Raw genomic sequence first — 21,816 nt, 5'->3', positions numbered from 1 at the left:
CCTCTTTCTTTAACATTCTCAAGACATAGGAACTTAACTCCTGTGGTGGTAACTTTTTCAGCATTGGCTGAGTTGTAGGGTGACTTCTAAAGCCCTTGCCAGCAGCTAGACACCACGCTGAATGAGGCTGCTGCCAGCATGCTGGCTAACAGCACGTCAGAGCCTTAGCCCATCTCTCCATCTGCTTGTCGGACCTTTCCTTGGGCAAAAGCATGCCAAATGCAGCTCTTTCTGTAGCTCAGCAGTAGATGGCTCAGCCATTGCCATTACTTCCACTACTTGGCACTGAGTTACGCCACAACTGCAGCACTCCCATGACAGGTTTGCTTTAATTGCTTCCAGTGCATTATAATAAGCATGTACGTGAATAAGTGAACAGTTGCCACTTGGCATCAATCTTTATTTTAACTTTTTTTGTCTGTATTCTCTTGCTAGACACCAAGACAGTCAGGCAGACGTCTTCTCTGCTCCTCTATGACTGCCACTGGAGGCTAGCTCGCCTGTGAAAGATAGTTATTTTCACTAAAGCTCTGAGAAAGTGATAATGGGCCAAATTCTCTCCCCTTCCCCACTCTTATGAAGTGATAATAACTCCACCGGAAACAAAATAGTTATTGTGGCTGCAGGTGGATGTAAGAGGAGGGATATTAAGGCTCTTCATGTGTCCATATGGAAGCACTGGTGCATGTTTGATTTCTCCAATCGAACAAGGAAAGACAAAATGAGGGGAAACGCTTTAACTTGATTGCTGTTTTGGATGTATATTAGTGATATAGCGTGCAACACAGGTTTTCCTTAGGAGTGAATGTGCCCTCCATCCACACCTGGGAGCAAGTGGAGCATACCTGGGGAAATCAAGGACAAAGTTGTGTGTAGGATGCTATCCCAAGTACGCTATTGCAGACTGAATGCAGGGTACCTCTAGAAGAAAGAGAGAAAATAATTTCCAAGATCGTCTAAGTATGTGCTTTTAACATGAGTGCAGGGTGTTGTACAAGGCAGTCCATAATGGCTTGGCAGGCTCAGTTCCGAGCAATCGAGGACGAGGTCCTTGTCAGACAGTGCCACAGAGGACTCCTGCTTGCCACCAGCAGACAGAGAGGGTGTAGCCAAGCCTTCCTGCTAGCAAGGAAGGGGAAGATACTTTTATGCACAACCAACAGGCTGGTTAACCTTTGCAGGGAATGGGTGGGAAGTTTTGCCAGAGGTCATCCTACTTTGTGGCAGCATGTGGAGGTTACCTGCCAACTGAGATGTGCAGGGCTCCCCAGACAGCGGGGATATAACAGTACCCGGGGGGGGGTGGGGGCAACACCTATCTAGGTACCTGTGCCTGAGGTAGTTGCAATAGGCTCCCTTTATAATCGATGGAGAGAGAAACGGGAACTCTTAGCATACAATCCTCTGACCTATTGTCTATTTTAAGGTGAGATGTAACTTAGAAGTGCCCATTCGTTGCCATGGGTTATGGAATTTGGATGACTAACTGAGATGTGGATGTTTAGAGATGTAGAGGTCTCAGGTTAGAGGACATGAAACCATGCTAAGGTGCCTAATTGCATTCCTCAGCTTTAAGTCCTTCTATCATTTTAATTCATTTTTAGTCCCTCTGTAAATTCTAGCTCTATGTTATGGGAAATAAAGGGGACTTGCCTCCTGCAAGTAATCGGTGTTTTTGGGGACACCAGTTACATTGCAGCATCTCTGAACCTGTTTCTTAGCTAACACTCCCCAGGTTCTTGAAGTGCTAGGGGTCCACATGAGGAACAAACCAGCAAACCTATCCACCTTGCCCAACATACAGTAGGGAAAACTCTGCTCATTCTCACCCATACCTCCCCCGCCACCCCAAAAGGCTGTCAGCATGCAATGCCCATGGGAGATTATAACTCCAAGAGTTTCTGCTATCAGTCTCAGCAAATGAAACTGCTGATTCTGGCACAAGGAAAAGCTCCAGCTGTGAAGAAGAGGCTTACATACCATTCCCTATATCTGGAGGTGCTTTACTGGAGCCTCACTGAGCAGTCACAAGTACAGACATAGTCTCTTCCTGCTGCTGGTTTCTCTTCCCACCACCCTGTAAGGTCACGCGGAGAAAGAAAGGCAGGAGGGGGGCTCTTTTCTGCAGAAGGACCTCCCCCCTGTTCTGCATATGAGGTCTCGGGATGTGAATGTGACCAGCCTAATTTTCCTTTGTGCTGGTAAAGATTACCGTGTGGCTCAAAAATTGTGGCATGTAAAAATGAATGTGTTCATTGTGAACTACACTGGACACATATTCCTTTAATCATTACATCTCCCATATCTGTATGAAAATCATTAATAGAAAAAGGCTTTGCAATTATGTAGCTACTTTCTCTGTGAGTGTTCTTGTGTTCTTGAAAAACTTTGCTAATTTCTCAGTGGTATATTCATAAGAAAGAGAATAGATCAGAAGACTTTTAGCTGGAGCCTATTATGTGTTTTTCCATCTGTTTGTGATGAACCAGAAAGAGCTACGTGTTAGGTCTTGCCTTATGGCAAAGCCTGATCTGCAGTTGCTGTTTTCCCACACTTACTTAAGCTTCTCTGCACATCCCCGCACACAAAGCAGATGCCGGTGCCACAACAGGCCTGAGAGCCTCCTTCTGAGCGCGAGAGGCTGTTATGCAGCCAGGTCCTTAGGACTAGCCTCCAGCAAAGCCAACCAACCAAACAAAAAAAAGCTGCTTACTGTTGACATCAGATGATCTGAAACTGGTTTATCGATTGAAAAGGCAAAAAAAGCATATGAGATCATCAGTTGTCTGCTGCAGTCCTTCTGGGCTCAGTAGTCTCTTTGGTGAAAGGTTTCAGGAAAGGAAAATAACTGCAGAAAGTGCACAATATTTTTCCTGTTTTCAAGTTGCTAGTTTTCAAGAATGTAGCAAAAAGCAGTGGTGCTGAGGAGACCTCATGAGGAATAAATAATATTTTCTCTTTTAAAAAGGATGAGGGGATAAAACAAGGAGTAAAGTGTATCTTTCCCTGCATTGATGATGATTGTTCCCTCTCCCCAGGGTTGAAATCTTGCCATATTAAAATAATTGGGAGTATGCCATTAATGTCAATAGGGCCAGGATTTCACCCCTTTTATTCAGACCTGGACTCTCTTGTTGGCAATTGGCCCCATCTCAAACTTTCCTCCAGGGAGCCATTCTCTTTGCATTATATCCCAATCCCCATCCAGTGCTACAAACTGTCGATTAGAACTAGACAGAATACTGACAAGAAACAATGAAGTTGATAAATGTGTTGTTAAAAGACTAAAATAATCTTGGACTTTTTTTTTTTTCTTTACAGTATTTGAAGATTTTCTGTGGTCATTTGGTAGCTTTTGAGTGTGAGGTGGTTGAAATTGTTTTCACGTGCAACATCATGAAAATAACATTCACGGTTCATTTATGGAGTTACTCTTACCTATAGAACAATTACACTACAGTTATTCATAAACAGTGCCTTTTTGTAACAATAAAATAATCTACCATAGCAGATTAATTACTGCATTTTAATAACAAGTGTGATACTTGTTTTTCTTACATGTTGTAATTATGAAGTAAATTGCAGAACTTTATATTCATACTGACAGAACATTCACAAATATACATGAATTTAAAAAGTAATTGATTTTGCTTCTCATCTTTCCCACACAGATTTTTGGGTCAGATTCTGCTTCCATTGTCTCAGCAATTAAAGTAAAACTACTGCTTTTTTATCTATCTTTTGTAAAAAAAATTAACATCTATATTACTATACATTTTTTGGCATTTTATATCTCAGGTAACCAAATCAATAGTTGCTAATAAGTGTTTTATCAAAACAAAATTAAGCTATTTTATCTCTGTCAATTAATGTACATAATGCACTCTTTAAAGACTTAATTTTGGCTCCAATGTAATCTGCAGCAAAATCCGTATTTATGTATTTCATGGTGCAGGATCATGTATGGATATTTACACGCACCCTTGCAAGAGTCCACTGAAAGGGCTTCGTCGGTCAGCTTTTCATTTCAAATTCGGCTGCTCATATTTGTGAATGGATGTTAATGTAATCTGGCAATTTAATCTTCTCTTTCCCTTTTTAGAGGCCTACTCTTAGGCTTAGAAATCCACTGAGTCAAAAATACACAGCCCAAATGATCATTTTTTTATATCTATAGATTCTTGTATATTTGTTTTTCAAATTTATCAATTGCTTGATACTGTTGTTGTTAAAGGCAGTATAAAATCTTTCCAGTCTTTGCTTTAAAATATAGATATAAGGAGGAAACCATGACAAACATCTTGCCTTTGTGACAACATTATTAAAAGTCTAGCAGGGGTCTGGATCTACAGCCCTGAGAATTTATTTTGTACCAAAAGCTCTTTGAGTACATAATGAACACTCACAAATGAGAACCTATTCAGACAGTGTGCTATTGAGTCAAGTTCATCAAAGTTAAAGTAGCATATATTTTCTGAAAGCTGTAGATGATTACACACTGGTCTAACTTCAATGAGTTCTGATAATCATAATTTCCTGCAATAGAGTTAATTAAATTATGTTCTGCCTTGGGGTTCCTTTTCTTATACCAGTATGATTGTAAAATACTCTATTATGTTGCATTTCTGCCCAGAAGATTCTGCTTAAAAGAAAGCAATCCAACGACCACATTTGTTAGGTAGAAATAAACTACTTCTGTTTTCTGTCTACCGATTTCTTTAATGTGTTCCTACTAAATCGCACCTGCCAAAAACAGTTGAGAGCAGGCATCTCCTGACCTAAAAGGAGCAGGGCCAGACAGTGACTGACAGCAGCTTGCCTTATGTCTTGGGGGAGCTTGTGGGGAACCCCCTCCCCAGCCCGTGAGCCACGTTGCAACAAATGCCACCCAGGAGGCAATGCAGAGGGGAGGACACAGCCTTCGCTCCTGCTGAGGCTGGTGGGACCCCATCCCTGCTGCAAGCGAAGGGCACGGGGCACCGCAGCAGCGCTGGCGAGGGCAGAGAGGCTCAGCACCTTGCCAAGATGCTGCCGCTCTCCGGCATCATGAACACCCAGGGCTTAAAATGCCAGCTCAGGTTTAGTGCAGAGACTGAGGTTATTCACTGCTTTTGCATGGCAGTCTTTAAACTGTCCTCATATCTGACCCAAAGCTAGGGAACTCCTATTTTTGAGGATTTACTGTTCTCATTTATGAACAGTGTTGCACTGCACATTTTCATCATTTGAGGGAAGAAGGTTTAGAAAAATATTCTATTTATCCTTATCCCCAGGTTAATAAAAAGAATTCTTAATCTAACTCGCGTGGCCAGGAAAAGTCAGTACGGTGATTTAATAGAGAAATCGATTTCACGAGGTTGCTGTAATTGTATTTGAAGTATTACTTGACAATTATTTAATCTCATTCTCCAAGCCCGGTGAAATATGGTGCTTTTTAGATTTTAATTAATGGGAATAATGCAAGAGAATTTCTGAGTCTATGTTTGAAGTTAGTTTCAATCTCACAGCCCAGGAAAAAAACTGAGCTCAAATTTTAGGTAAAAGCTTGCCATATTTTTTGTCCCAGATTAATGTTATTGATGCTTATTAATTTAAGAAAGTCTCGAAGATATTTTTTTGCACCTTTGTGGTTCTAACACAAAACCTCAACCAGATGGGGAGACCAAATTTCCTCGAGTGCATTTGTCTTTAGGGTTTCTGCTATTACCAGAGCTTCACTGGAAATTATTTTAAGGTTACTTGCCTATAATTGTGTTATTCTTTTCTTACAATGCTAAGGAACATGTACTGTTAGTCTTTTTTTGATCAAAAGCTGATTCTATCTCCTGTTTACATGGTTTTCAGGAAACAATAAACAAATTACATTAGTATTTGCTCTGATAACCGAAAGTAATCTTGAGGATCCAGTGGGGGCTGAGACTTGTGGAGTTTTGTGGTAGCAATAACGACTGATGTTTTGTCAGCCGTGTACTACTTTTGAAACATGCTTATAACATGTAATTAAACAAAATTGTGTACCAGTGGAATTACACTAATACTATAAAGAAAACAATAGATAGGGCCAGATGCATAACAAAATCTGAGTAAATCTCAGCTTCTGCTTGTTCAAACACTTGATCTTTGAACTTATGGTTTATGATATGCTTTGTCAAAGCCCTTTGATTGATATATAGTTTCCCCATCCGTTACGCTTCAGAAGCCAACAAAGTTCTCAGATTCAAGTGGCAGTGGGATACTGTAAAATATTTTTTAATGCATTTACTGTATGCGTAGCTCACCTGAAATTATTTTATGCTGAAAATCGCATGCAAATACGTTAGGTACATATGTGTAGTCCAGTTGCTGCAATACAGAGAGAAGAGCTGGTGTAATTTCTGGGGGGACTCAATTTAGTGATAAGTGGGTGTATGACTGATTTCTGAACTGTCCAGCCCTCAGACTCCACTGCTTCCTGCTGCAACAAAATCGTATATATTGTAATATTTGTTTTGAAAAATTTATATATTGGCTGACCATATGAACATGTTCTCATTGCCTACTCAGGCCTTTGAGCAATTTGCAGCCTTTTGTTAGCAAATAAAGGCTCTCTGAGCCTCCTACTTGAGCACCGAGTTTACCAGCTGCTATCCACTCCTAGACCTCATTAGGGGCCTGCTGTTCTGCTGAGAACCACACCACATGCTACGCCCCGCGTTGGCGGCGGATTAGCCTGTTGCTGCTCCTTAAATTACCAGGTACAAAAGGTTGCTGTTTCTCCATAGAGAACTACCACTCTTATCCTCTTTGAAGAGTCTCTATATCATGATCTCTCTAACTAATTAAGGTCTGCAGGCAAGCCACAGGTTGTTATAGAGGATTCGTCCCCATGGTTGATATCAGTAGGGTTTTTTCTGAGTTTTGTTTGCGAAGGATTAAAGCTGCTGTTTCTCAGAATCAAGTCCTGGAAAAAACAACAAAACCCATATATACTCATGTAAATGTTTAAAAAAATTCTTCTTAACATCAACTCTCATCAAGAAGATTTAATGCTCTTTTACTTCTGTTTTGGAACGTTATTTGGGAGAAATATTTGTTAAATTTAAAACATGATTTTAAATATGAGGAATAAATTGCATTAGTTTCTGCGTGTCTAGAAATAACTCCATTCTAGTTGCAGTCACAGGTAGTTTCGTATACCTCTGTTTGGACGGGAGGCATTAAAAAAAATTGACCCGGATAGGTCAATCAGGAAATACTCTTTTTCGTTTATCTATCTGAGCTACAGTTCCGATGGATTTATGTGAACATGTGGATAATTTAGAATGTCACATGGGAGAGAGGTTGTAATTTAGTGACCTGCTTTGAGGTCTGCGCAGAGCAGACCTCTGCTCCTGCGGCCCCTGTTCAAGGTTCCCAGCAAGTTATCAGTCCTCACATACTGGACTGTGTTTATGGCATCCAGAGGGATTTTTCATTTTTTGTTGTGTGACAGATTATGTCCTATCTGTTACATCATAGTGGTATTAGGTATTTTTTGTTTTCACTCCCAGATGTATGATGCCCATGAATGAATAAGAATTAGTTGCATCTCTAATAAGGTAGCATGTGTTCCACAGATATCACATATTGATCTGAGACCTTGTCCAGTAACTGAAACACTCAACTTTGAGTCTGTTCTTTTGTACAAACGTCATTGTATGCTGGTGCCAGTAAAGAGTTGCTACTTGCCTGTGATCATGGAATTATTTACATATAGAAAACATCAATCTGTGAGTTCTTCAGAGATAGTGAATATGGAAAGAAGAAATGAATATATCAGTTAAGGAAATAAGGACCCTTTTTATAAGAGAATACTGACTATAGAGCTTGTGGTTTCTCCTGCTGTTCAGTATACAGTGGTGTACCAGTACTGTATGAACCTGATGTACAAATGCATTTTGGCATGTAGTAGAATAGTTTTCTTTTAATTTGGAATGGGAGAAACCCAATGGTGGAATCTTTTGGGGAAGTCCATTTATATAATCCAATGGCAGTAAATGGCTCTGTTATGTGTTCTGCCATCTGTTCAAAAAAACAAGCAAACCCAGCTATCCTTTTTTTCCAGGATCTCACAGCAGTATCATAAGGTGTACACGCAAGTATAAATACACAATGTATAAATGGTTGAGAAATTTCAATTACAAGGAAATGTCTTCATTCTGTGTGTTTAGTTGTGTAGATCACTAGCATCAGAGTCCCTGGTGGTCCTAAATATCTATTAATGATAGTGTAGTCTAGCACCTTGTGTACCACATGCAAAGATCCTCATCCTGTAATCTGTAATTAAGCCTGTAATACTTGCTGGAGCTATGCTGTATTTCTGAGAAAGAAATACTGTTGTAATTCGAGGACTTCAAATTTTGAAATGCCACCATGTCCATGGCTGTTTCAGGGCTTGGCATCTTTCACTGCTAAAAATTTGCCCCCCTACTTGTGATCAGAGCTGCATTATTTCACTTTCTAACCACTACACCTTGACCTGCCCCGTGAAGGAGCTACTTACTACTAGAAATTCCTTTCCTAAGTATGTACTTTACTTACTAGCAAAGCTAATGATTTTTTTTTTTCCTTTCTAAGGCTGAATAAGTCTTCAAAATCCACAGATTACATAATACAAGAATAACATGAAAAATAATTTCTTCATAATAACAAGTGCCTTGGGGATTCTAAAGATTTTGGTTGTACTTCCTATATTTAAAGAATCGTCCTTATCTCTTTGGCTACTCACAGACGTACCGGTTTTACCATTAGTTATGGGAGCCTTAGTGACCTGAGGATATGATTGCTGCTCTGCACATATGCAGCCTCACCTGTAGACTCGACTGCCTTAACCTTCCTTGCCTCTCAGATGTCAACTTTGCCATTTTTCATTAGCTATAAGTAATTCTGAGGGATAACATTGCTATTGCCTCGGCATCTCTTCTTAACCAAGGCTGTTTTTTAACAAAAAAGACCCCTGGACTGGACTTGTCCTAAAGCAAAAAGACAAGTGCAGCTTCAGAGATGATGAAGAGGAGATATTGATTGGTTCTTCTCCAAGACGCTGCAGCTACCAGGGCCTAAACCCGAGCTGCACCAAAGAAGGTGTGGAGGCAGAGTCTGTACTTATGGAGCTGGGAAGACAGAGACTCCCAGGATGGGAAGGCTTGTGAGCTTGTGAGCTCTGGCACCAGAGGATGGCTCCTGCCCCACCTGCAGATCTGCTACTCCAGAATAGGTTCAGTTCCCTGACAGTAGAGGAGAGCAGGGATGAGACCAGAGCTGTCTAGGGGTGGATGATGAACCACCCTAGAGCTTATGGGTCAGTATTAGCAAGAATACCAATATGGATGATATTGTGGTGTGAGCCTGCTGCAGACCACCTGATTGGGAAGAGGTAGATGAGGCATCCTTCAGGCAACTGGAAAGAGCTTTATATTCACAAGCCATGCTGTTCTCCTGGGGACCTTGAATCACCCTGAGATCTGCAGGAGGGACAACAGAGCAGGACACAAGCAATATATCAGGTTTCTGAAATGCATTGATGATAACTTCCTGACACAGATGATCAAGAAGCCATTGAGGGCAGATGCTCTGCTGGACCTCATCTTTGCAAACAAGGAAGAGGCCTGCATGGATAAACAAGGAGCTCCTGGCTAAGCTCAAATGTAAGGATACAGTATGCAAGAAATGGAAGAAGGGACAGGTGACTTGGGAACAATATAGAGACACTGTCTGAACATGCAGAAATGAGGAAAGCTAAGTCTACATGGAGTTGAATCTGGCAAGGGACAAGAATGGCTTCTACAAGTACCTTGCAGCAAAAAGAAGACCGGGGGAAATCTGGGACAGCTGCTGAATGGGGCAGAGGACCTGGTGACAAAGGACATTGAAAAGGCCAAGTTACTCAGTGCCTGCTTTGCCTTGGCCTTTACTGGTAAGATTTGCCTTCAACTGAGATGTACAGAGCCATGTGGAAACAACACAAATGTATGTGCAAATGATCACATTATTGAGCATTAGGTTTAAAATAATACAGCGATCAGTCCCAACTAGTGACTGATGTTTCAGGGAAGCAAGCACAAGGCTTATTTGCAAGCACTGTTCCTATGATAATATGTGCAAAGTAGGGCATTGTATGCACAAATGTCTGTAAAAAAACATTTGTGTGTACATTTGTCTTGTTTCCACATGGCACTGTATACCTACTTTGTGTAAATGTCATGACTTGGAACTAGCAGTGCTGGTGATGCAGCTTTTTGAATGACAGCGCTGTGAAAAATAGCTCCTTGATATGTGTACTTAAAAGTCGCAGTGACAGAAGCAACTGGGCCACAATTGCTGTGGGCATGGCTACAGCAGAAATCTGCCAGCCAAAGTTGCTCTGTAAATTCAGTTCTGTTACACGCTAACTTATTGTTACAGATCCAACCCAACACAATCAAGTAATTACATGGTTGCAGCTGGTAAAGCAGACTGACATTTATTTGACTGTGGAACAAAAATGTGTGAAGCTGGTCTAACTACTCAGGACAATGTGGATGGCTTTAAACAAAAATCACAAGGATAAATACTGAGAAGCAAAATTTGAAGGAATGTGTAAAGTTCAGCTGATATACTGTGGCCAGTGGGCTTTAATGGGATTTTGTCAAAACCTAAATGGATGGAAATTGCATATCTGTGCAGCAGAAGTATTTCTGAGTGAAATATATACTCCAGGGTTGTTCAATTTTTCTTGCTAACACCTTTGCTTTCAGTCCTGCAAGCTGGGAATTACATCACCGAAACATGTTGCAGCTGGAAAAATGCTGACCTTAGGTTGCAATTTTTTCAACTTTAAAATATTCCTTTTGGAGCCTCGTACATGTGCAATTAGGGATGTTCAGTTTTATTTCTAATGGATCTGTTTTAGAATTTTCATGTAAGTGGTGATTCCGGTGAGATTGCTTTGCAGGAGACATGGACAGAGCAACTGAGAAGGGAGCATCCGTGACTGCAGGTTGGAGTGGCTGGGACTTCATGCTAGTGAAGTGAAAGTTTAGGGTTGGTTATTGTTTTTTCCGAGACTTGAGAAAAGGATATATGTAGAAGAAATTTGTAAATGCCTTTGGAAAATATTACCAAAGCAGAAAATCTAGTGATGTATATTTAGTCAAGGAATTGTCATTTCAGATGCTCTTTGCTCTTCCACCCAACCCGGAGATCCTGGGTTTAGCTGATGTGCTGATTTTCCAAAGGAGTGTCTCTGTACAATGTAGGCTTTGGAACTCCAAAAATAATTGTTTATGGGTGGGAGCGGGAGCTCAGATGCCCACAGTACCCAGCTGAAAGCCATTTTATCACAAAAATGGCTAATACTGACTGCTTGAACCTGTAGTTTTCCATTTGAAAAAAAGAAACAAAGAAAAAAGAAAAAAAAATGACTGGGAGGAGTGAATATAGAAATAGGAGAAATACACTTAGCATGGTGGATGCAGAAGATAAAGCAGGAGTGAAAATAAGGGGATGAGTTTAAAGAGGAAACATCACACATTTATATTCTGGTTTAAATTTTCAGTCCTCGTAGAGGGAACTTTTTTCAGGGATGCTCTCATTCATTAGTTACTTCAATACAGGTTGTAAAATGCGAGCGACTTAAAGATCTGACTCCTGGCTCAGATATAATGAAGAATTCAGGAGAAGTTTGGCAGAAAATCTGATCTGGGAAGAAAGTAGCATGGATTAGTATTTATGATTACCTTTGTATATATAAAATGTTAAGTCATTTCATGGGATATTTTGTCTTTTTTATGTATAATGTTGTGGCACAGATTTTTGCACTGTCAACTTAGGAGCACTTCTATCTCAAAAACAAATAAACCTAATTTGTACTTTGGTATTGTGAGGATGAGAAGAGATATGAAGATGACAGCAAAGATAAGAAAAGGAATAAAAATAATGAAGAGCTGATGATCATTTCAGATCTGTGAAATAAAAGAAAATGGGAATATTAATTCTGATCAGGAGGATGCTCTTGGACTGTGGTCCTTTTAATTAGTTCAGCTGGGGTCAGTGGAAGATACAACCTATTGTCCAGCAAATTAACTTTTCCAGTGGTCCTTGGTTTCTGAACTGGTAAATACTTTAGCTAGTTCTATGCTGTGTGGGTTCTTAAAGAGGCTGGTTACCTTCAAGTTTCTACTACAAAGAATTTTTTGTTTTGGCTAGCGTTGCACCATTATTCATCACTCATGCAGGTCCCTACCCACTCCAGCTCCTGACTTTACTACTAAAAGAATTTTGAATTAAAACCCAGCAAACTGCAGTGCCTTATGTTAGCATCTCACTGCTGCTGATGGAGAGCCTCTGCCTGAGCTGCATCATTAGCTCTCCTCAGGAGGAGCCTTTATTCTGATTTGTTTGCAGGAGCTGCCACATGTCAGTAAGTGGGCATGGTTCAAACCCCAGAGGTGGAAAGGCAGGCCAGGGCTCCAGGGCACTCCTGCTCATAGACCCCACAGCATCTACGGCGGTGGAGGGGCGACAGCAGTCAGCTGCTGCGGCTGTATAAAGATTGGCCACTTCAGGGTATCTATCACAGAGTCCTGACCATAGTCCTAATGACACAGCATTCTTTGTTTATGTGCCACTGTGGGTTTATCTTTTCTGAATAAATACTACAGCCAGGTTGTTGGCTGCGTAGTTACCTGTGGGTATAGCACACTCTCTCTTCTTAAGGGTGCACAGTATGAAAAAATATATATGAATTGAGGGAAGGGGATACATCAGGCTTCAGCTCAGTAATCATCAATGGGATCATTTGTGGTGCCTCCCCTTCCCCGCCCCCTGGTTAAACAATATTAACTTCTCAACGTCTATTGACTGTTCAGCATCGCATCACTCCTGCAGTCATGTTTCCATTGTATTGGAGTCCCTCCCAGCACTCCCCTCCTTTCAATACTTCTCTCCTAATATGAACAAAATAAACCATTGAAAGAGAGTGTCATGAAATAAATTAAGTTTGAGCAGGGGTTAGAATGGGGCAATATCACTGACCAGGCTGTTCTGCCACCAATGGGTGGGATGGGACAAAGGGTGGGAAAACAGCCACCACACTCAGGCTGTCTTCACTGGTGTCATTAAGGAAACAGGCATGAAGAGGCAAGGCTGAGAGAAGTAAAATTATCTTGGTCCTTGAAATCAAGAACGAAAGGCTAAGTATGAAGTTTCATGTGGCAGAAGGAATAGCAGCAACAAGTTAACACATGGGAATGACAGTCAAAGTGATAATCTCGGGAGTAATCTCAGTCACATAGTTTTTCACAAATTGAGGGCATTTAGTATAGACATTACAAAGTTGCAAGGACCATGTTGTGAAATAATGAGAGCCTGAATGAGATTTAAAACCTGAGTACCATTTATCTATGCATTGTCGTACCATGGTTGAGAACTCAAGTCCAATAATTCAGCTCTGGTTGTGTTAAATTTAGGACAAAGATTAAATATTTTGCCATAGTGGCAGGCTAGGATGTTGTGTTGGCTGGAAGAAGACAGATGCAGAGACTGAGGCTGTACTTTCAATTAGGATTAACATAAGAAAGGCCATACTGAGTCAGATCTAGCCAAGTATATTGGTTGTAACAATGGCCAAAAGAAGAAGCCACTTGGGGAAAGAGAATTGCAATAGAGCAAGCATATGGTGATAATTTCCTGAAGAAAAGTGGAAAACAATAAAGAAAAAATCAATAAAACCTGGAGGGGAATCTCATGGATTGAGGAAGAAATAAGGAGATAGAGCAGATGAGATGCTCCAGTAACAGCTACTCTGTAATGTGGTGAAGTAAGAGAGGATGTGTTTGAAAGTTTGAGGCAAATCTGATGTTGAGGAGGTGAAAGTGCTGGTAAGTTCAGGAGAGAGTATAGGTGTCCAGAGAAAAGAACACTAGGTGATGTTGTTTTTCTTACACAAATAATTATTCCCTGAAAAATGAAATCATGGGATGGCTAACATCTTCATGAATTTATAGTCATTTCAGCCAAAAGAAACATGAGACGGTATTTAGAATGTATTAAAAACTGCTTTGAAATTTCTTGAACGCTTTATGCTCTGACAGTTGTCAGGAAAGAAGGAAGAAGCTAATCTCAGGAAGTGGAAGGGGGAGGTATTTATTTATAAATAAAATATAATAAATAAATAAATATATTATAAATTATAAATAAAAAATATAATAAATAAATAAAAAAATATAAATAAAAATCTTGCTCTTTTTTTCCTGGTTCAGAAGCCAAAATAATCCATCTCATTGGAAAGCATGATTTCATATTAGAGGCAGTTGAAATTAGGGAAGGGAGAAAGATGGTGGCTATACATGTGCAGCTATGTGTGCAGTGGCTATATGTAGGAGCAATACAGGTGAAGTGTTGGTGTCATAGATGTATATTGATATTTTGGGAAACTGGAGAGTAATTGAGGAACAATACCAAGACAGATGAAGGAAGAAGGGCATAAGAATGGGATTGAGAACTGATATCAGTAGGGCAGCTGGAGGGGTTGGAATTTGGAAAATCTTGGAAACAGATGGAGAGGGTAAGATGGTTGCAGAGAGTATGTTACAGGAGTAGCAAGTGTTCTCTCACAGATGGTGGGATATGTTCTCTCAAACATAAAGAGGTATGATCTGATGGAGAAGAGACCTGTTTGCATACAGCATCATGAATATCCAGAGTGTTGAAAATGAAAAGAGCATTGCAGGGTGATCTACAGGTGTGCTGTTTTTCAGAAGAGAAACTCAAAACATGCTGTTGCTGAGCGAGTGCAAGCTGTGTGGCTCATCACTCCGTCTCCCCTGGTCTTTCCTTCTTGGTAAGTCACGTGGCAAACCCAAGGCTGGATAAAGAGGTTACCAGCTATCATGACTGTTCCTGACAAACAGCAGCTTCTCACCGTGTGAGGCTGATTAATAAATGCATGACTCATAAAACTGAACAGCAGAGATTCACCCAGTGAATTTGGCCCCTCAGGCCATGCTGTGCTCTGACTTACAGTTCTCATGTTCTGGGCTTAGCTGGCAGTAAGGAGACAATTTGGTCCATTGCTGTTTATGACATCTATTTTGAGACTTCTGCTGGCACAGCTGCATGGTAGACACAATTAGTGTTGAACAAAGAAATGCTAATTATTTACAGATGCATCAGTCACAAAAGCTCCTGACATTCAAATTCAGAGTTTCAGGAACAAGTGAAGGTGGTAGTGACACCAGTTAACTCCATGTGGCAGCATTCAAACAAGTAAGTTGTATTTTATGTTAATGCCTGCAGAGCTGCTTCCTTAGTTACTGAATGTCAGGACACGGTACCATTTTGGAGTGTCAGTGGTCCTGATGCTCTTTTCAGGCAGTGAAAAGACCAAGAGTGGAGAATCTACTCCAGACATATCAGGAGTTTTTCTTTGGTCTGTTCTATCCTGAGCTGGAAGGAAAAGTGAAACTTCTGAAATTAATGGTGAAGAAAGATGCTCGATACAGGTCCTTTCAGACTGATTGGAGAATTGGATGATTTTGAAGTCTGACATCTTAAAGTTTTGTATGGAAAAATGACTGAGTTTTTACATTGGTGGCTTAAATGTAGGTGCTGACACTTGGGATGTCTCAGTTCTGTCCCTGGAGTGATTATACCTGAGGTAGGTAGTTGGCTTCTGTCAAATACCTAAGCTCTTTCTGCATGAGTTTTCGTGTATGCAGTATGGGTATAAAGCAGTGGACTTAATTCCCTAGCATAGAACAAGTCATTACTCTACAGTGTAATGAAAACCTCAAGCATAGAGTGAAAAGTGAACTTTTAAAAGCCCACAATCTTTATTTCTTACTCATGCTTTGCTTGAAGATACTGGAAATGAGTCAGCCGTGGAGAATCAAGCCCATTATTTCTGAATTCAGGACAGGATTTCTAGCCAGTTAAAAGCAAGGTTCCTACTAAATAGAGCCATGACATTCTAGATTTTCTTTCTAAAATTTCATTGGTGTCTGGTGATTTTTATTTTGCTAACTAACATAGTTCTTGCTCTTTCTGTTGCTTTCAGTGGAAAGGACTATTTGTGGGCTAGACTGAGATGACTGGAAATTCATGCCCTCCTTTTAGCCCCTGGATGGATGCTGACTGCCATTCCAGGCATTCCCAGTCTGTCCTCCCTGCCTTGGGGGACCAGCCCTGGGGGCATGGGAATAAAGCCTTCGCAAGGCCAGCCCTGCCCTGGCCTGCCTGCTGAGATTGCTAGCCAGCCTGGCACTAATGCAAATGGTGCTGATGTTTTCCGCGAAGCAGACACCTGCCCACGAGGAACTGGACTGAGACCACCAAATTGTTTTAGGTAGGTCAGCAAACAGCTGTCAGATCATATAATTTGGCTCTCCTAATTTGGAAAGGGATCTTATTCAGAGATGGAGCTGTTTGCCTGCTGACAAGCTCTCATGTATTATGTTGTGCATAATGTGCATGATTAACGCTTGCTTATTGGAGCAATTGTGCTCTGTGGCAGAGCTATAGCTGCTTTTTTATGTGCCAGTGGCAAGCAGCAGCAAGGTCTTCTCCCTTTGGGAGAGGCAGTATAGCATGCAACGCAAAACCTTTTGCAGCTTGAGCAACAAAGCTACTCTAGCCACATGGCAAAGTAACTATTTTGTTGGAAGCAACTCTTCTGGTTACCAACAGGTGTGTGTGTTTTAGGTTTGCAGGCTAGTCTGCAGGTAGTAGACAGCTGTGACTTTTATCACCTTGTTTTTCACTCTTCCTTACAGATAGTACAGACTAACTGGTAATGTGAAAAACTTTTTGAGCTAAACTTTCTGTAGCTACTTTCACAATTTGCTTTTGAACCTCAGGGGCCTCTGCAATGCTACACTACATAGTGTTTTCACTATTTTTGTGCGTGTTCTTTGCTGTACACTGTTTTTGCCTGTGAGTAACTGTGAGTACTAATCGAGTCATATTAGCACAGTTCTCCTGCCCTTATGTAACAGAATCTTTGATACAAGGAGACTTTAATTACACTCCTGCGACACACTGTAAGTTTCAGTCAAATGGATCACATTTTCATGTGTTGGATTTGCTTAAAATCTGTTTTTTTTTTTTTTTTTTAGGTTAATTTCTTTTCTGTTAATACAGTGCTTGTTTAACCAAAAAGAGTAGTGCAGACCACAGTGCTGAGAATTTGCAAAGCAATTAAAAAGTGCCAATTAAAAAAGAAAAATTAAGATTGTGATACAAAATTACATTAAATTTTTTTCTTAATTGATATAACTTGGAATTTGTGGGTTTTTTTTTTTCCCTTTGTGAGAAATATTCAGATTCAGCTAGTAATTACCAACATTCACTTTTACATGGGCACATGTGTTTTCCTCTTTGTCTTTTTCCTAGTTTTATAGGAATTAAAAAAAGATGGAGAGACTACTGGAAGAAGTTGGAAAAAAGAACAAAAAAAAAAGAGAAGAAAACACTTTATTTCCTATTTACCTGTATCAGGCATCCAGCTACACAAAACCAGAACACATATGAAATAAAACCCCCACTCCTGTATTCCTGCCAGGAAATAATGTACCATATGAACAGTTTCTCCAAGAAAACACTTGCCTTCTATTCACTTGTTGTTCCATTGTTTTCTTACCACTCCACTCTTAATTTAAATTGACCTATCCACTAATAGAATTTAACTTGTTTCCCTCAGCCTGTAAGATACACCTGCAGTTCTCCCTTACATTTCCTCGGCAGGGTTGAAGAGCTTTCCACCTTTTTTCCGCCTCCCCCAGCTGTGCGTTCTCACCCTCCTCCATGGGAGGCTGCTGCCCCTCTTCAGCCCTGCTCCTTCCATTGTTTCTATAGCCCGGCTCTCAGCTGGATCTGCCAAACAAGCTATTTAAAAACCTCCCAACAGTTGCAAGGAGGAAGATTCTGTTTTGGTTTGCTTTGTTTTGCACTAGATCATTTACCAGATCCGGTTTAGAAGCACAGTTGAACAGTTCAGTCCATGCGGTGGAGAAGGTGATAACTGGGGACGTGTTGTGGGGGGAACTGGCGAGGAGCAGGTACAGGGAGAAGGGATCTGGAGCACCTCGAGGTCTGCTGGTGAAGGAAGTACAGCAGGGAGGGAGCCTGGCTCTTGAGATTATCTCCCACTGGTGCAAGCAAACTGAGAACACTGTTACAAAAGGTATTTTTTGAGATCTGGGAAGTGTTACCATGTAGAAAGGAGGTGTTATGGTTGGGTGGAAGAGTGGATATGCGAAGAGGGGGTTTTGATCCAAGAGAAAAAAATAAAAAATGAAGGGCTGTTAATATGGCCATTAGAAGAGACAGGATGATAATGGGGCAGCAGTTTAGGAAAAATGTTTAGAAACTTGATTCAAAGCAAAAATATTTGCTTTGAGTTTTTCTGCTTGCTGTTTTAAAATAAATTGTCTGAGTGGATTTTTTTAAGTAGGAAAAGGTTGATTTGAAGAAAAAACATCTTGCAAATCTCTCTTCAAGTCTGGAAAAGTAAAACATAAACTGTGTCTGGGAGCATCCCCAAATGTGCTTCTGAGTTACGCTCTCCCATGGGGGTCTTCTGTGGGACTAAAACAGCAAACAGGCCTCATGTCAGACCTGGTTGCAGACACACATTTTATTTTTGTCATGGACTAGGAGGTTCAGTAAACACGTCCAGCTGCCGACAACAGCACACTGATGATTCTGCTATGGCACCTTCTGAAAAGGGCAACTCTCTCAGTCTTTCCCAGTAGAGCTGTTTCCTTTTGTAACTAATTATCTGTTGGATGAAAGCTGGTAATCTAGGGTGATCAATTCTTAATACCAGCAGTTAGCAGAGCTTGTCCGACTGCTGGGAAGCTGAAGTTCATATTCCTCCTCCGGTGTATATTCAATTGGTTATGTGGGTTGGGAAAGAGTTGTTTCATCCAAGTGCTGATCCGGACTCAGGCAGGTGTTAGATGCAAATGTGGTATTTCCTCCTCTCTTAAGAGTGATGCAGCAGGCACGACACGCTCCTCTGACAACCCTTCTGCATTCTGCCTTTGTCTCCCTTCTCGTGGGAGGTGTGTGATCCAGGTCTGGGTCCCACTGCATGCGCTGGTGCTTGGTGATCCCCACTTTGTGGCTCATCGGCTTACGGGGCTTGGTTGGCTGCAGCTGTGGGGCAGTGACACAAGGGTACAGCTGCAGCGTGCGCGGGAAATCACATAGGAGCTTGTTGCTCCTCGAGGACAAGCGCACCACCCAGTTTGCCTGAATGTTGCATGTTTTGTACGTGCTTTTTGAAGGAGGAACAAAGCGATTAAACTCAATGAACATGACTTCAGGACGTGCTGGTGGTCTACCACAACACCCATATCACTCTGTGTTCTTCCAAATGCAACCTAATGGTCTGTCTTTTGTGAGGATTGGGAACTAACCTCTGCCATTCCTCAGCTGTATGTTTTCATTGACCACAGCAGTTGGGAAGGGCTCACAAATCATACCTTCCATCGTACCGCAACACGTCCTTGCTTACAGTGAGTTCCCCAAGCCAGCTGCATTGCCAAAACCACAGGAAATGTTCTTACCAAACCATGGGAAATATTCTCTGGGTGAATCGAGGACAATTTTCTCATGCCTGTTTTCCAAGATACAGCCTGCTGGATTCTCAGGCTTTCAAATGCACAGCTTGCACGTGTGCACGCAGCTGCTACAGCGCCACTTGCTGAAGGTTTAAACCTTCAACTTTGCCTCTGTGCTCATGAGCTTACAGCCCAACTGCTTTCATGTCATCTGCATCTTTTATGACCCTAGGTTTTTGTTATTATTTCTTTGCCAGCTACCATGGGTCCTCTCTATCTTAGGCAATACTGCCTTAATTATGTCTATTTATCACCTGTTAACAGACAACTCACTGTTGCTGTTCTTTCATACTCCAGTCATTTTTAATTCTAGTCTCCGAACGACTAATCTTAAAATTATAGTCAGTTCCTTAGTAGCCCCCTGTTGGTGAATTTTACTGAAGGTTTTTGAAACAGACACCCCCCCTGCCTTTTTCCTTTCCTCTATGATATTTTCTTGATTCCCTGGAGGAATTATTTTATGCTGATGAACAAGATCTTTCTTAATGTATTCTATCCTACCTTGTACTTTTTGTAGCATGCTTTTCTTATGATTCAGTAGTTCTTTATTGTTTCATTTATTTTACCTGGTACTCCAGTAAAATACCCTGTTCTGATCCCAGAGACCTCCACGCTGTTTTTTTCCCAAAGCTTGCTGTAGCTTCTTCCCAACCTCCAGCTTTAAGAAACAACCCCTAATGTTCACTATGTAAGACAGGAGAAATGGAGACAGGGGAGAGCTCTTTTCAACATGTATTACCAACCTGACTTTATATTTTCATAACTCTGGTCATCAAGCAGTGTTTGGTAGAGATAAGGGTGTGAAAGCATAAGAGTAACCATTTGCGTCCAGTCAAAGGTTGGGTGAATCCCATACCTTCTTCTAAGCCAGTAGTAGATATTTAGAGAAAAGTGTACCTGAAACACTAAAGTTTTTATAGCAGACTGATCCTACCTTTTGTGCATCCTCCAAGCTTCCAGTAGGCACTGGGGTAGGGACTATGTTAGCCAGAAGTTGGATCATTATGTCTAATAGCCCCTGGTGGGCTTGTGTCTCTGAATATATGTGGAAGACATTATGAGCAGAGAGGACTATTTGAGCCCTGCATCCAATCTTCCGTTACAGCAAACAAGATAGTAAAAATATATCTTAAAAGTGCATAGTCTTTTTCTTGAGCCTCTGTGGTGTTATAAACTCTCCATTCCCTTCATTTAGAGATAGAAGCCTGGACCTTTATCCATTCGGTGCTGAAATGATGATTATGATGATAGGAGAGACAGTCTGAGGCCTGTAGTAACAACTCCTCTGAATTAAACATTTGCCCTGTCACTGATTACCCAAAATGTACAACTCACAGTTGAGTGAGTTTGCCAGTTTGCCAGGCTGTCAGATTAGTAGATGCAGGGCTCCATGGTTAGATCTAAGAAGGAGAGAAGGTGTTAGAAGATCATACTGAAATTAGTGTTTGGTGAAGAGGTGATGTAGATTATGCAAAAAATTACTGAACATCTGAAAACTAACCTCTGTATGTGTGTGGAAACAGTTTTCAGCCAGACCAGCTATCCTCTCTGGCTCAAGGTGGGTAGGCTGGAACAAGTAGCCAGAGCTTAGAGAGGGCTGAGAGGGGGAAAGAAGGGCAATACAGCAGCGTGCAGTTGGATTCTTTGCATGTCATGGTAGAACTGCAGCCCCACATAGTGTTCCCATCTTAATTTCGTTCTCCAAATGTGGCCATTTGGGTCCACAAAATACATGTGCTTCCAACAAGCAATGTCTGTTTTGTTGCACTTTTGCACTCATGCTTCAGGGCTAGTTCAGATAAATAGGTTTGTTTTTGGCATTTCTGGATGCAATAATATTTTCCCCAGCATTTGGCAACTGCAGATGGCATTTTAGGTAGCTCTTCTAACACAAGGATCTTGTGGCTTCACTGGTTCTTTGTGCAGGACACTAGACATATAATTGCATGAATTCCTTTGTGTATTATTCATTATTTTCAGTCACACAAACACATAATTTCATCCGTAGGCTACCATGTGACTCAAAACGAGAGTCAATTAATTGCTATTTTTACCACGGCCGAAGTTCACTCTTTATTACTGAATGATCTGTAAACAAAATAATTTTGCAGTCAAAATGATTACAGTATGTTTAAAATTGTTTTTTTAAGAAATATCGGTTATACAAGTAAAAAAACAAAGTAGAAAAGGAGTG

This window comes from Platalea leucorodia (genome assembly GCF_965183815.1).
Source record: "Platalea leucorodia genome assembly, chromosome: 3".
Lineage (NCBI taxonomy): Eukaryota > Metazoa > Chordata > Aves > Pelecaniformes > Threskiornithidae > Platalea > Platalea leucorodia.
This window is presented reverse-complemented; position numbering follows the sequence as displayed.